The sequence below is a fragment of the Urocitellus parryii genome, chromosome 11 (genome assembly GCF_045843805.1).
Source record: "Urocitellus parryii isolate mUroPar1 chromosome 11, mUroPar1.hap1, whole genome shotgun sequence".
Lineage (NCBI taxonomy): Eukaryota > Metazoa > Chordata > Mammalia > Rodentia > Sciuridae > Urocitellus > Urocitellus parryii.
Genome location: NC_135541.1, coordinates 12,805,169 through 12,817,180, shown reverse-complemented (window position 1 = coordinate 12,817,180; position 12,012 = coordinate 12,805,169). Strand labels below are relative to the sequence as shown.

Sequence of the window (12,012 nt, the reverse complement as noted above, 5' to 3'; positions counted from 1 at the left end):
GAGATTCTCTAAATAAGACAAATTTTAAAATGGGCTAGGATGTAGCTCAGTGCTGGCCTAACGTGTGCAAAGCTCTGGGTTCACCTGGCATGGTGGCCCGCACCTATAATCCCAATGGCTCAGGAGTCTGAGGCAGGTTTGGGAGTCAAAGCCGCCTTAGCAACAGAGCAATTCAGTGACACCCTGTTCCTAAATAAAATACAAAAAAGGGCTGGGAATGTGGCTCAGTGGTAAAGTCTCTCTGGGTTCAATCCCCGGTGCCCAAAACAAAATACAAACCACAGACAAAACAAAAAGCTCCGGGTCCAATGCCCAGTACTATAAGAAAAAAGACAGTCTACTGAATTCATCTAAATCTTGATGTGAGGACTCCCTCTGGAGAATCGAGGAGATTTGAATATGAATTTGATTTGCTTCATTAGCAAATATTCATTTTAAGAAATGAAAATAAGATGGGTTATTATTTTTTTGGTAACTTTACATTTTAAAGTTTCTACTTTAATATTTATTATAATTTGTGTTGAAATCGGCCACACAATTTTTGTTTCAATGTTGTATTAATCTTTAAGGTTACAGTATTATGGGAACTGGTACATACACAAGCGCACTTCTCCTTATATCAAATACTGGAAACTATGTAAATGATACTTCTCTTTTAACTCTGGTCACCAGGAAGCTCAGATTCTAATTGATATTCATTATTTGTATTGTGAGAATTTATAGCCTGCTATTTTTCCATTATTTACTTTCATTGTAGTACTCTATATGTCCTTTCTAAGTCACTTTAAATCTGTTGTGGAAAAAAACGAAACATCATAAGATAAAATAATGGAAAAATAAACTCTCCCATGACCAGGGAAGAAACAAATAAAAAAGACAATAAAAAATCTTGTAGTTTAATAAAAGAAGATAATTTTTTTTAACATGTTAATATGTTGTAGTTTATTTAAGCCTTTGTTTTTAGAAATTATTAATACAATTAAGTATTCACTTTACTAAACTTTACAGTTTCCTACACTGGAAGATTGTAATGGAATAAGAAAACCGAGAGCCCCTATTCTGCCTTTCTCTCCTACTCCACTCTAATAGTGGCCAGTGAAATAGACAATGGTAGGGGCTAGGGATGTGGCTCAAGTGGTAGCGAGCTCGCCTGGCATGCGTGCGGCCTGGGTTCAATCCTCAGCACCACGTACAAAGATGTTGTGTCCGCCAAAAACTAAAAAATAAATATTAAAAAATTCTCTCTCACTCTCTCTTTAAAAAAAAAGAGAAATAGACAATGGTAGAAATAGTTATTTGTGTTTACATATGTTAAGAGACGTTTTCTTGGTATCTGCATTTTAATTTTTTTTTAAATTTTATGTTTGTGTTAGGGTCTCACTGTGTTGCTTAGGGCCTTGTTAAGTTGCTGAGGCTGGCTTTGAACTCCTGATCTCCTGCCTCACCCTGTTGATCTGCTGGGATTACAGGTGTGTGCCACCTTGTCTAGCAAGAGGTTTCTTTAATAACATATGCTTATATTTACTTTAGGAGTGCATCTCTTTACAAGATGTTCGATGTGATTAAATAATAGGAATATCTGAGCCTTTGTCTTTATACTTACAGTTAGGAGTAGAATTGTTTTCATATTTTGTGATGTTTTTTTTTTTAAAGATAGGAATGTCATGCTTTTGGTACTTGGTGTTTGGCTGTGGTAGTGCTCCCTCCCACCTCCCTCAATCATTGACCTTTTTATCCAGCTTTAAGGATTATGTTAACCTCTTCTTTACTCACCTGCCTACTTTAGGAGTGACAGTGAACATTGATGCCCTAAATCTGAGACACAAGTAACTTTCTACAGCTGTATATAACTGATTAAAATTGAGCATAACTATTGTTAACTAATTTCTTAGTTAAATAGAAATTAGCTCCTCTTCCTTTAAAAAATATTATTGTAACTTGTATGAATTGCCATGACAGTGCTTATGATATCACTTGTTTTTGTACCAAAACTATACATTTGAGAAACCTATTAACTGTGTGACTGTGTTTTGAAGTGCTCTGCTCTGGAGGCCTGGAACTTATATCTTATCCAACAAAACCTGTGAATTTAAATTCTAGGCCATTTTAAAAAGTAAAATTTTTAAGATAATTTCAGTGGCTCAGGAGTCATGATAGCTAACTTTTTTTTTTTTTTTTTTAATGAACCCAGGGATGCTCTATCACTAAACTACATCCATATCCCTGTTTGTTTATTTATTTATTTTTTGAGACAGGGCCTTGCTAAGTCATTTTTTCTATTTACTTATTTACTGGCTTGAACCTTGTGATGCATCTGATTCAGCCTCCATGTCAGTGGAATTACAGGTGTTTGCCTTCACATCCTACTGGAAGCTAACATTTATTGAGGGTTATTATATTACCAGGCACTGCTACATTCCTTAATATAGTGTTTTTTGTTTTTTTAAATGCTGAAGAGATTTTTACCAATTTGTTGGATAGGGTATAACTGCTCTTGTAGTCTTAAAATTGGTTCTCTTGCTTTCTGGAGGGCTGACAGATCAGTTACCCTGTCTCCATGTATCAGCAGCAGTGTAAAGGCCACATAGTGTGAGGCCACATAGTGTAAAGCCACATAGTGATGTGTTCCTTGGACCCCCCACCAGTCTAGTGGTGTTCCTCCCGCATTGGCCACTGCTGTGCAGAGTGCTTTGCTTTGCTGAATCCTCCTTTGCTTTCTTTTTAATGTGGATTGTTTGCTTTTTGTCTTTGTTATCAGGGATTGAACCCAGGGGACCTTAACCACTTAGACACATCTTGTTATTTTTTTTAAAAAAGTATTTATTATTTAGTTGTACGTGGACATACAATATCTTTATTTCATTTTTATGTGGTGCTGAGGATTGAACCTAGTGCCTCACGCATTCTAGGTGAGCACTCTACCACTGAGCCACAATCCCAGCCCCATACCATCATTTTTTATATTTTTATTTGAGACAGTGTCTCACCAAATTGCTTAGGGCCTTCATAATATTGTTGAGGCTGGCTTTGAACCTGTGATCCTCCTGCCTCAGCCTCTGGAATTGCTGGGATTATATATGTGTACTACTATGCCTGGCAAATTGTAGTCATTTCAGTTGCTTTTCTCATACAAAATTTCTTGACTGGGGGCTACATTCAAGGCAAGGCAAAGCCTATAGAAAAAAGGAGGACAAAACCAGATCAACACCCCCCCACTCCACCAAAAAAAAAAAAAAAATACAGCAGTCATTCCCCTTGTTGGACATTGGCCAATATGACTTTGTTCCACAATATCCATATCTGGTATACTTTTCAGAGTCCCCGTGCATATTGTTTTATATGTCTGGAGTTTTCAGTTGTGAGAGAAAGAGACTGTATTATTTGGGGCTTATTCAATATTAGCTTGGTCAAAAGCCTTCATTCTTAAAATCATTTTCCTTTTGTTGTTTTTGGGCAGCATAACCATGTACAACTAGTGACATTCTTGCGTTGCTTTTTAGGCCTTATAATTCAATTATTAGTTTAATTGGGCTTCATTTTCTGTTGTCTCAATTTTCTCAAGATTCTGTTTTTTTCACTTGCAATTTATGGCTTTATTTATATATATTTTTTGCTTACAAATTGTAACTTTAGCAGATGGCTAATCTCTCAAGTGTATTGAATTTATTTTTTTCTGACCAGTTATGTGCAGGGGTATACCTTACTCTAGCACCCTTTGTATATAAACTACAAATTATCTAATTTCAACCAGTATTAATGATATCTTTTGGGTCAATATAATAAATCAGATTAGGTGAAATTTGCAACTGATCAGTTAGCTGTACTCAAAATGGGGTTTATTTCATGGATTTCAAATGGGAGAGACTACTGGGAATCTTAAATTGGAAAATTAAGCATAGGATTAGATTCAAAATGAAATGGATCAAAATCAGCATGATGAAATTAAATAAGCACAGAAGGAATCCCAGTGATTTGGGAGGCTGAAGCAGGAGGATCACAAGTTCAAAGCCAGCTTTAGCAATTTACCAAATTTGCCCCCCAAACCCCCAAAAGAATTCACAGTAATTTTTTTCCAGAGTAATTTTTATAGCTATTGAATTAATTGTGATTCTTCATTTTGTAATTGTACATATTTATTGGGTACATTTTTAAAATTTAATATGTGTACAGGTATAATGAGTAAATCAGGATAATTAGCATCTTCATAAACATTTGTCATTTCTCTGTGTTGGAAACCTTTGAATTCTTCTCTGCTCATTGTTGGCTTTTTTTTTTTTTTCTTTAACCAGGGATTGAACCCAGGGGTGCTTAACCACTGAGCTGCCTTGGTGATATCTTTTTTTTTTTTTTTAATTTTTTATTTTTTAGTTTTAGGAGGACACAATATCTTTTTTATTTTTATGTGGTGCTGATAATTGAACCCAGTGCCTCACGCATGCTAGGCAAACACGCTACCACTTGAGCCACATTCCCAGCCCTGGTGATGTCTTATGAAATAAAAAATTTTTTAATTTTGGCGAAATACAGTTTCTCTCTCTCTCTCTCTCTCTCTCTCTCTCTCTCTCTCTCTCTCTCTCTCTCTCTTTATAGGCTTTAATGGAAGCTTCAATTTCTGCTTCAACTTAGAAAATATTTAAGTGATAGACTTTATTTTCTGTTCAAGCCTTTGAAATTAACAATTTCTCTAATTTATTTATTTATGGTTGTTACTACTTTTGGTATCCTACCTAATTGTCAAATCCCAGGTAATGCAGATCTGTGTTTACTTCAAAGAATTTATTGTTTTAGCCTCTGCATTTAGGTCTTTAATCTGTTTAAAGTTAATTTTTATTCGTTTAGTGAGTTAGGTATTCAACAGCAGTTTTTTTTTTTTTTTTTTTTTTTTTTTGGTACCAGGGATTGAACCCAGGGGAACTTAACTACTGAATCATGACCCCTGCCCTTTTTTGTATTTTATTTAGAGACAGGTTTCTCACTGAGTTGCTTAGGGTCTGAGACTGGCTTTGATCTCACGATCCTCCTGTCTTAGTCTCCTGAGCCTCTTGAGAATTACAGGCATGCACCACCCCACTCTGCCATTCTTCACCCTGCCCCCGCCTCCCCCCCACTTTTTTTGTGATATTTATGATTGAACCTAGGGTGCTCTACCACTGAGTTACATCCCCCAGCACTTTGTATTTTTGAGACAGACTTATTACTGAGTTGCCCAGGCTGACCTTGAATGTTTATCCTCTTGCCTCAGCCTCTAGAGTAGCTGGATCTTCTGGCATGTGTCCCAATGTCTGATTGGAAAAGGTAATTTTTAAATTGTCTTTCCATAACTAGTCAGTTTTAAATCAAGCTTCAGTAGATGTGAAAATTCCAAAGAGTGTAATTTAGGACCTTTTAAAATATTTTTTAAACATCTTGAATTCATCTGGATGATTTTTCTGTAAACTTTTTTTTGGTCAGGTTGAGGATTGAATCCAGGGTCTTTTGCAAGATAGACAAATACTTTACCACTGAGCTGCATTCCCAGCCCTCTGTATTTTTTGTATTTTGAGACAGGCCTTGCTAACTTGCTCAGACTGGACTTGGAACTTGTGATTTTACCCACCCCTTAGCATTAGCTTCCTTGCTTAACCACAGAATTCTTATAGACTTTAAAAATATATGTAGATTCTTTCTCAGTTTTGACTAGTACATTTCCTTTTTAAAGGTCATTTAAAATTTCTTGGAATATTTAAAATTTCTTCAGAATATTCTGGTTTGTTTAAATTGGAAATCTTCAAATTTTCAAAGAGCTATCCCATTGGGTCAGTGCTAATATTAAAGGGTCTCTCATGATTTCCAAAACTGTATTTTAAAAAGTGCCTCTTTTGGCAAATTATTTTGGTATCTTTGTGAAAAATAGGGTATAGTCTAACAATTCTTCCATTATTCTCATGTATTATACAAGTTCACTTCCTTGTTCATTGTCAAAACTATGTGGAAACCAGGAGAAAGTAGAGAAGGCTAAGTTGCCCCATATTACCATATTGGCCTAAACCCTGAGTAAGAAATCGTACAAGAGTCACGGCTGTGGCACGCTGTGCTCATCGCTTTCAGGTCTTTTCCAGAAGAGGCAAAGAAAGCTGTGTTTCTCAGCTGAATGATGACAACATTGCAGAAGAAAGAAGAATGTGGAAAGCGATCAAAGAAAACCTTTGCCCCACCTACACAAAAATTGCATAGCATGATACCTTGTGGTCCCAACTCACACAGAGAAGAGACCCTGGGGATCAGTTCTCTAGTGGCAGAAGCCAAGGCAAGCCCACCAAAAGCCAGGTTAGAAAAGGAGGAGAAGCAGCTACAGAGGATGGTCCAGGAGTTGGTCAGGAGAAAAAAGGAAAGGCTCAAGACAAGCTAGCACAGAAGAAGGAAAAGGGAAAATCAAGTCTTACCAATGCAGAATTTGAAGAGATTGTCCAGATTGTGCTTCAGAAGTCCCTTCAGGAGTGCTTGGAGATGGGATCTAGTCTTAATTTTGCAGAGCCTTCCTGTGTTCAGACCGATTCCCAGTCAGGCAAAGAACCAGGCATTGCTTCTGCTACTGATAATGATAATGCTGTTGGAGAGAGGAAAGTGGTACCTCATACTCCAGAGACTTCAGCCTCTGTAGAAGATGTCCCAGAGATAAGAACATCTAAATCGGCCCAGCTGGTTCCTGCACCCTCTGAGAAGAAATTTAATAGACTTCCCTTAAGCAAAAGAAAGAGGGAAGCTCAGGATGAAAAAATGGAGAAAGTTCAAGGTGGGCATGAGTGCAGAGAGAAAGACCAACCAGAGAAAATGATTCAGAGTGATTCTCAGATCACAGGTCATCAAAAAGGGGAAGATTGGGGTAAAATTGGGAGTTCATAACCCACTTCAATCTAATGTATGAAATATGATATGTCATGAGCTTTGTAATGTTGTGAACAACCAATAAAAAAAAGAAAAAAAAAAAAAAAGGGGAAGAGAGTGGTTTTGGTCAATGTTTAGTTTGGGTCCAGTGTTCCTCTCCAAACTGTGAGAAATGGAAGCGGCTGCGTGGGTCTATTGACCCTTCAATTCTCCCAGATAATTGGTCTTGTGACCAGAATACAGACTTGGATTATAATTGCTGTGATATTTCTGAGGAGATCTGGACAGGGCGTGAGAGTGATGTGGCCTATGCCTCCTATGTCCCAGGATCCATCATCTGGGCCAAACAGAATGGTTACCCCTGGTGGTCAGGCATGGTGGAATCTGATCCTGATCTGGGGGAGTATTTTCTCTTCGCTTCTCATCTAGATTCTCTGCCTTCTAAATACCACGTGACATTTTTTTGAGAAATAGTTCCTCGTGCTTGAATCCCAGTCTGAATGCTAAAGAATTTCCAGGAGCTGTCCCTGGAGCTAGCAGGAGTGAAAAAGTACAGGAATAAGGACTACAGCCAGAAACTGGTGGCAGCCATCACGATGGCTCAGAAGGCAGAACAGATCAACATTGGGGAGCAGGTCAACTTATTTGGTTTCTGGAGCTGTTACAGTGGATCTGACAGCAGTGGGGATGGAAAAGACCTAATTCTTTCTGTGGCTAACAGCTCAGTGTCCTACTTGGAAAAAAAAGAGGAGGAATCAGAGATAGAGGAGGAGAAAGAAGAGAAGAGAGACCCAACTTTGCCTGGACCAAAACGCGTTCAAAAAAGCCCAAGGCAAGACGCATGGCAGATGGACAAGAAAGGACCCTGAAAAAGAAGATGGTGAAAAGACGTCTGGGCAGTGAATCCATAGTGCCTCCTGTACCCATAACGGGAAGGAAAGAAGGACAAGGAATTAAGATCTGTACCAGCCAGGCCCTAAAAAAAAATTTCAAGTTCCCCAAACTAAGGCCTCAGTAACCAACTTGTCTTAGGAAAAAGAAGTTAGAATGATGCCAAAGGGCCTGACCCCACCAGCTCATCACATGGCCTGTCCCTTGAAGGGAAAAGAAGAGCCTAGACCCCAGGAACCACCGACTAAGGAGGCTGAAAGTATCCCCACTGAAGATGAAGCTTCCAGTGACCTGGACCTGGAGCAACTCATGGAAGATATTGGAAGAGAGTCCAAGGAGCAAGGGGAGCCACAGCATGGAGAGGATGCAGAGGGGTTCCCTATGGTCTTCTTTGAGGAGTAGTCCTCTGCTCTCACCCTACTATTCTCTGCAGCAGGGGGAAGAGTCTCTTGGGGGGGTACCTGAGCAGTTGATATTTTTGGGGTTGTTAATTGGCTACAAAGTTCAAGTCAGTGGTGCAGTTTATGTGTTAATAAAGCAGGTTACTGATGTGAAAAAGAAAAAAAGAAATAGTATAGAAAAAGCCCTTTGTATTATTTGTTTTCATCTGTTGACATTGCTGCCTGTTTGTGGAGCAGTATTTGTGTGATGGTATTTGTATTCTTGCTCTCTTTCCATGTGGAAATGATAACTATGACCATCGGGATAGTAGCTTTTGTTTTAGGGTAGTTGGGCAAGATTTAGAAACATTCATCTGGTTGCTGTAAATGGAACATTAGTGTTTGAGCAAATGAAAGTAAGATGATGTTGACTTTCACTCTTGTTTCTAATTTGTGAAAATCTGCCTCTTTTCCTTTTTCCACATTTTTAAAAATTGGTGCTTTATAGTTGTACACAATGTTGGTGTTTGTTGTTACATATTCATACATGCACACAATATGACAATATAACTTGGTCACTGTCACTCCCCAGAAAATCTGCCCAGTGCCAGTTGTGATTGCCGTGGATCAAGAAGGTTCATCTTGTAGAGTGTTTACATTCATGAGGTTTCAGTAAACATCTGTGGTTACAAAGCTATTAACCTCCTTCTTCTTTCATGGTATAAATAAAAAACATATCATTGTGTAATCTCATGGATTGTTGGATTTCTTTGATTAAACAGATATTATCTAAGTTTTTTATTTGCTTGGTTGGCATTTAATTTAGAGTGTATGTAGTGAGTACTTTAATCATTTCATTTTACTTATTTTTGAAATTTGCCTTTTTTATTGGAGTTAGGCTTTATTCAGTTACTTCATACCATCTGTGCAGTCTTGCTAATGGTTTTGATTGCATTTTCTAAGTATGTAAGTCAACAATTTGAATAGGTATGCTACTGCATTTTATTTTGTTGGTACTGGGGAGCAAACCCAGGGCTTTATGCATGCCAGACAAGCACTTTACCACTGAGCCGCATCCCCAGCCCACTACTGTATTTTAGTCATAGCTTTTAAAAAGCTAAGGTCAACATGTTTTGGAGCATTGTGCAAGCATGTTACACTGTTCTTTGGTCAAACTGGAATTGTAAGTGGTAATATGAAAAGCTGTTTGCTTATTATCTTAAGTTCAAAGGGAAGTAAGCAGCTAATGATTTATGCTGGAGATTCAGAGCTTGATTAGAATTGATAATAAGCTCAGTGGTAGTGGGAATTAGGAGGAAGTCTGCTGTAGAATTTGCTGTTTGTGGTTTCTTTACCTTTCCTCCTTCCTCTGTCCTCCTCTCCCTTCTCCCCCCCCCCTTTTTTTTTAAACTGTACTGGGGATTGAACTCAGGAATGCTTTACCACTGAGCTACCTCTCCAGCCTTTTCTTATTTCAAGGTCTTACTAAGTTGCTGAGTGCTGAAGTGGGATTACAAGCCTACACCATCATGTCTGCATCTTGTGTTATTTCTTTCAGGAGAAAAAGTTTAGTAGGGCTGAGCTCATACTGATTTATGTAGGCCTTTTAAGTGAGGTAGTGGGCTAAACATCCTTGTTATAAGTTAATGGGTTTTTAATTTTTTTTTGAAACAATGCCTTTTATTTTATTTATTTTATTTTTATTTGGTGCTGAGGATCGAACCCAGGGCCTCGCATGTGCTAGATGAGCCCTCTACCGCTGAGCCACAACTCCAATCCAAGTTAGGTTTTTCTGAAGAGATAAAGTTTACATTCCATGTAATTCATACTTTTAAGAGTTCATTGTTTTTTAGCATGTTTATGAAGTTGTACAACTATCTACACTATAATTAAAGGAAAAAAATGCTCCCATAAAATAAGTTTTTCTGGCTAAACTCATTATCTGCATAGATTGTAGTAATGACTATTTGCTATTGGACAGATAATTGAGTTTGAGCTAAGAATTCAGAACTTTTCAAAAGTTTTTAGTGATGCTTCTTTGACACTTTTATGGAGCGGACTAATAATTTAGTTCATCTTTTTTTAAAAATTTTTTATACCAGGGATTGAGCCAAGGGGCGCTTAATCATTGTGCCGCATCCCCAGCCCTATTTTTGTATTTTATTTAGATACAGGTTTTCACTGAGTTGTTTAGGGCCTCGGTGTTGCTGAGGCTGGCTTGGAATTTGCCATCCTCCTGTCTCAGCATCCAGGATTACAGGTGTGTGCCAGCACTGGGCTTTAGTTTATCTTTAGATGGGCCAAACATATTTTGAAAAGTTTGTGATATTTTTCTATCTAGCTATTAAATTTTGTGCCCTAGCACTGGTTGATATAATAGGAAGAGCATACTTACAGACTATGAGGAGACATGGTCTGGATATGTAATTTAGCCTTTTGAATTTGGCAGGTTACTTAAGGGCATAATATTAAGTGGTTCAATGCAGACAGTGTAATTGGTTAGTCACATATCAGTCTTGAAACTGTTCTCTTCATTTCTCTTTTAATTGTTTTTATTTTAATTAGTTTTTTGTACAGAAGATCTTTTAAGACAGCTAATTTATCACTCCACCATATTCTCTTGTCATTTTACAGGGAGCAAAATAAATGAAGTCAAGGGGGAAGATTATTTGTTACTGTATTGTTGGCCAAATGAAAGACTGTCTCAGGAAGCTTGTAATTATAGTAATCATTTTAGTTTACAAAGCAACTAATAGACACCAGGAGTCCTAACCTTTTCTTTGTACAGTTAAGGGGAGTAGCTCAGCCTCTTGGGCATAGAAGATAACTTACTTGAGAAGTTATTCTCCATTGTGAGGATTAGTCCTCACTGGGAAAAAAGCAATAATGTAGTAGTGTTTGGTTCTGTAGAAGAAGAATGACTGTATTTTCCACCAGTCATGTGACCACAATGCAGAAGTCTAATGCAAAGAAAGTTTAATTTCAGCTGAGGGGTAATCTTCATTCTGAAGAACTAACTAACAAGCTTATATTAAGGACACTTGTCCTAAAACCTATTAGGTTTGTGCTTTGAACATTTTGTGTTTGTGTGTGTGTGTGGGGGGGGGGGGCATTGTTTGGAGGAGGCTGTTTCTATGAGAAATGTTTTAGCTTCCTCACTTTTCAATGCAACATTTTAAACCAGTTCTTTGTGGGGGATGGTGACAGTTGTTAAATTATTGTCTGAGGCTGGTAGTCTAAAATGCTGTCTAGAGACTGGTATTGTCTCTGACAATTAAAGGGTAGGTTTTTTGGTTTAGTTCCCCTCTTTTACCTCAGTAAACTGGTTTGGCTATTTGGATATAAAGAATTTTACTTCTAATAATTCTGTCAGATTTTGGCAACTTGTGGTCATTCCTTAAGATTAAAAAAAAAAAAAAAAGGGAAGAAATTACTATTTGCAGCTTTTACTTTTTCTTCCAAACCACCTTACTGAATTAGAAAGGGAAATGCTGTGAGAAGCATTAACTGTTTTTTAAGAAAAATTTTTAGTTGTGGATGGATACATTTATTTATAAATATATTTATAAATAAATGTATTAATTTATACAGTTTATATTTATTTAAAAATTTATATTTATTTACAAATATTTATAGAATTTACAAATATTTATAAAATTTATTCATAAATAAATGTATTTATTTTTATTGGGAGGGTGGAGTTTCCAGGAATTGAACTCAGGGGTACTTAACTACTGAGTCACATCCCCAACCCTATTTTGTATTTTATTTAGAGACAGAGTATCACTGAGGGCCTTAGCACCTCGATTTTGCTGAGGCTGGCTTTGAACTCTTGATCATCCTGTCTCAGTACCACCGCCCCCGGCTGCATTTTATT

At 37.4% G+C, this 12,012-nt stretch overlaps 1 protein-coding gene and 1 pseudogene across 7 annotated transcripts in view; both read left to right on the top strand.

The window, feature by feature from the left end:
* The window catches only part of Eif4g3 (eukaryotic translation initiation factor 4 gamma 3), a 196,829-nt gene that overhangs the window by 55,585 nt on the left and 129,232 nt on the right, over nt 1–12,012 (top strand). The gene's annotated exons all lie outside the window — the stretch shown is intronic.
* Nucleotides 6,131–8,157, top strand: LOC113199876 (zinc finger CW-type PWWP domain protein 1 pseudogene; annotated as a pseudogene).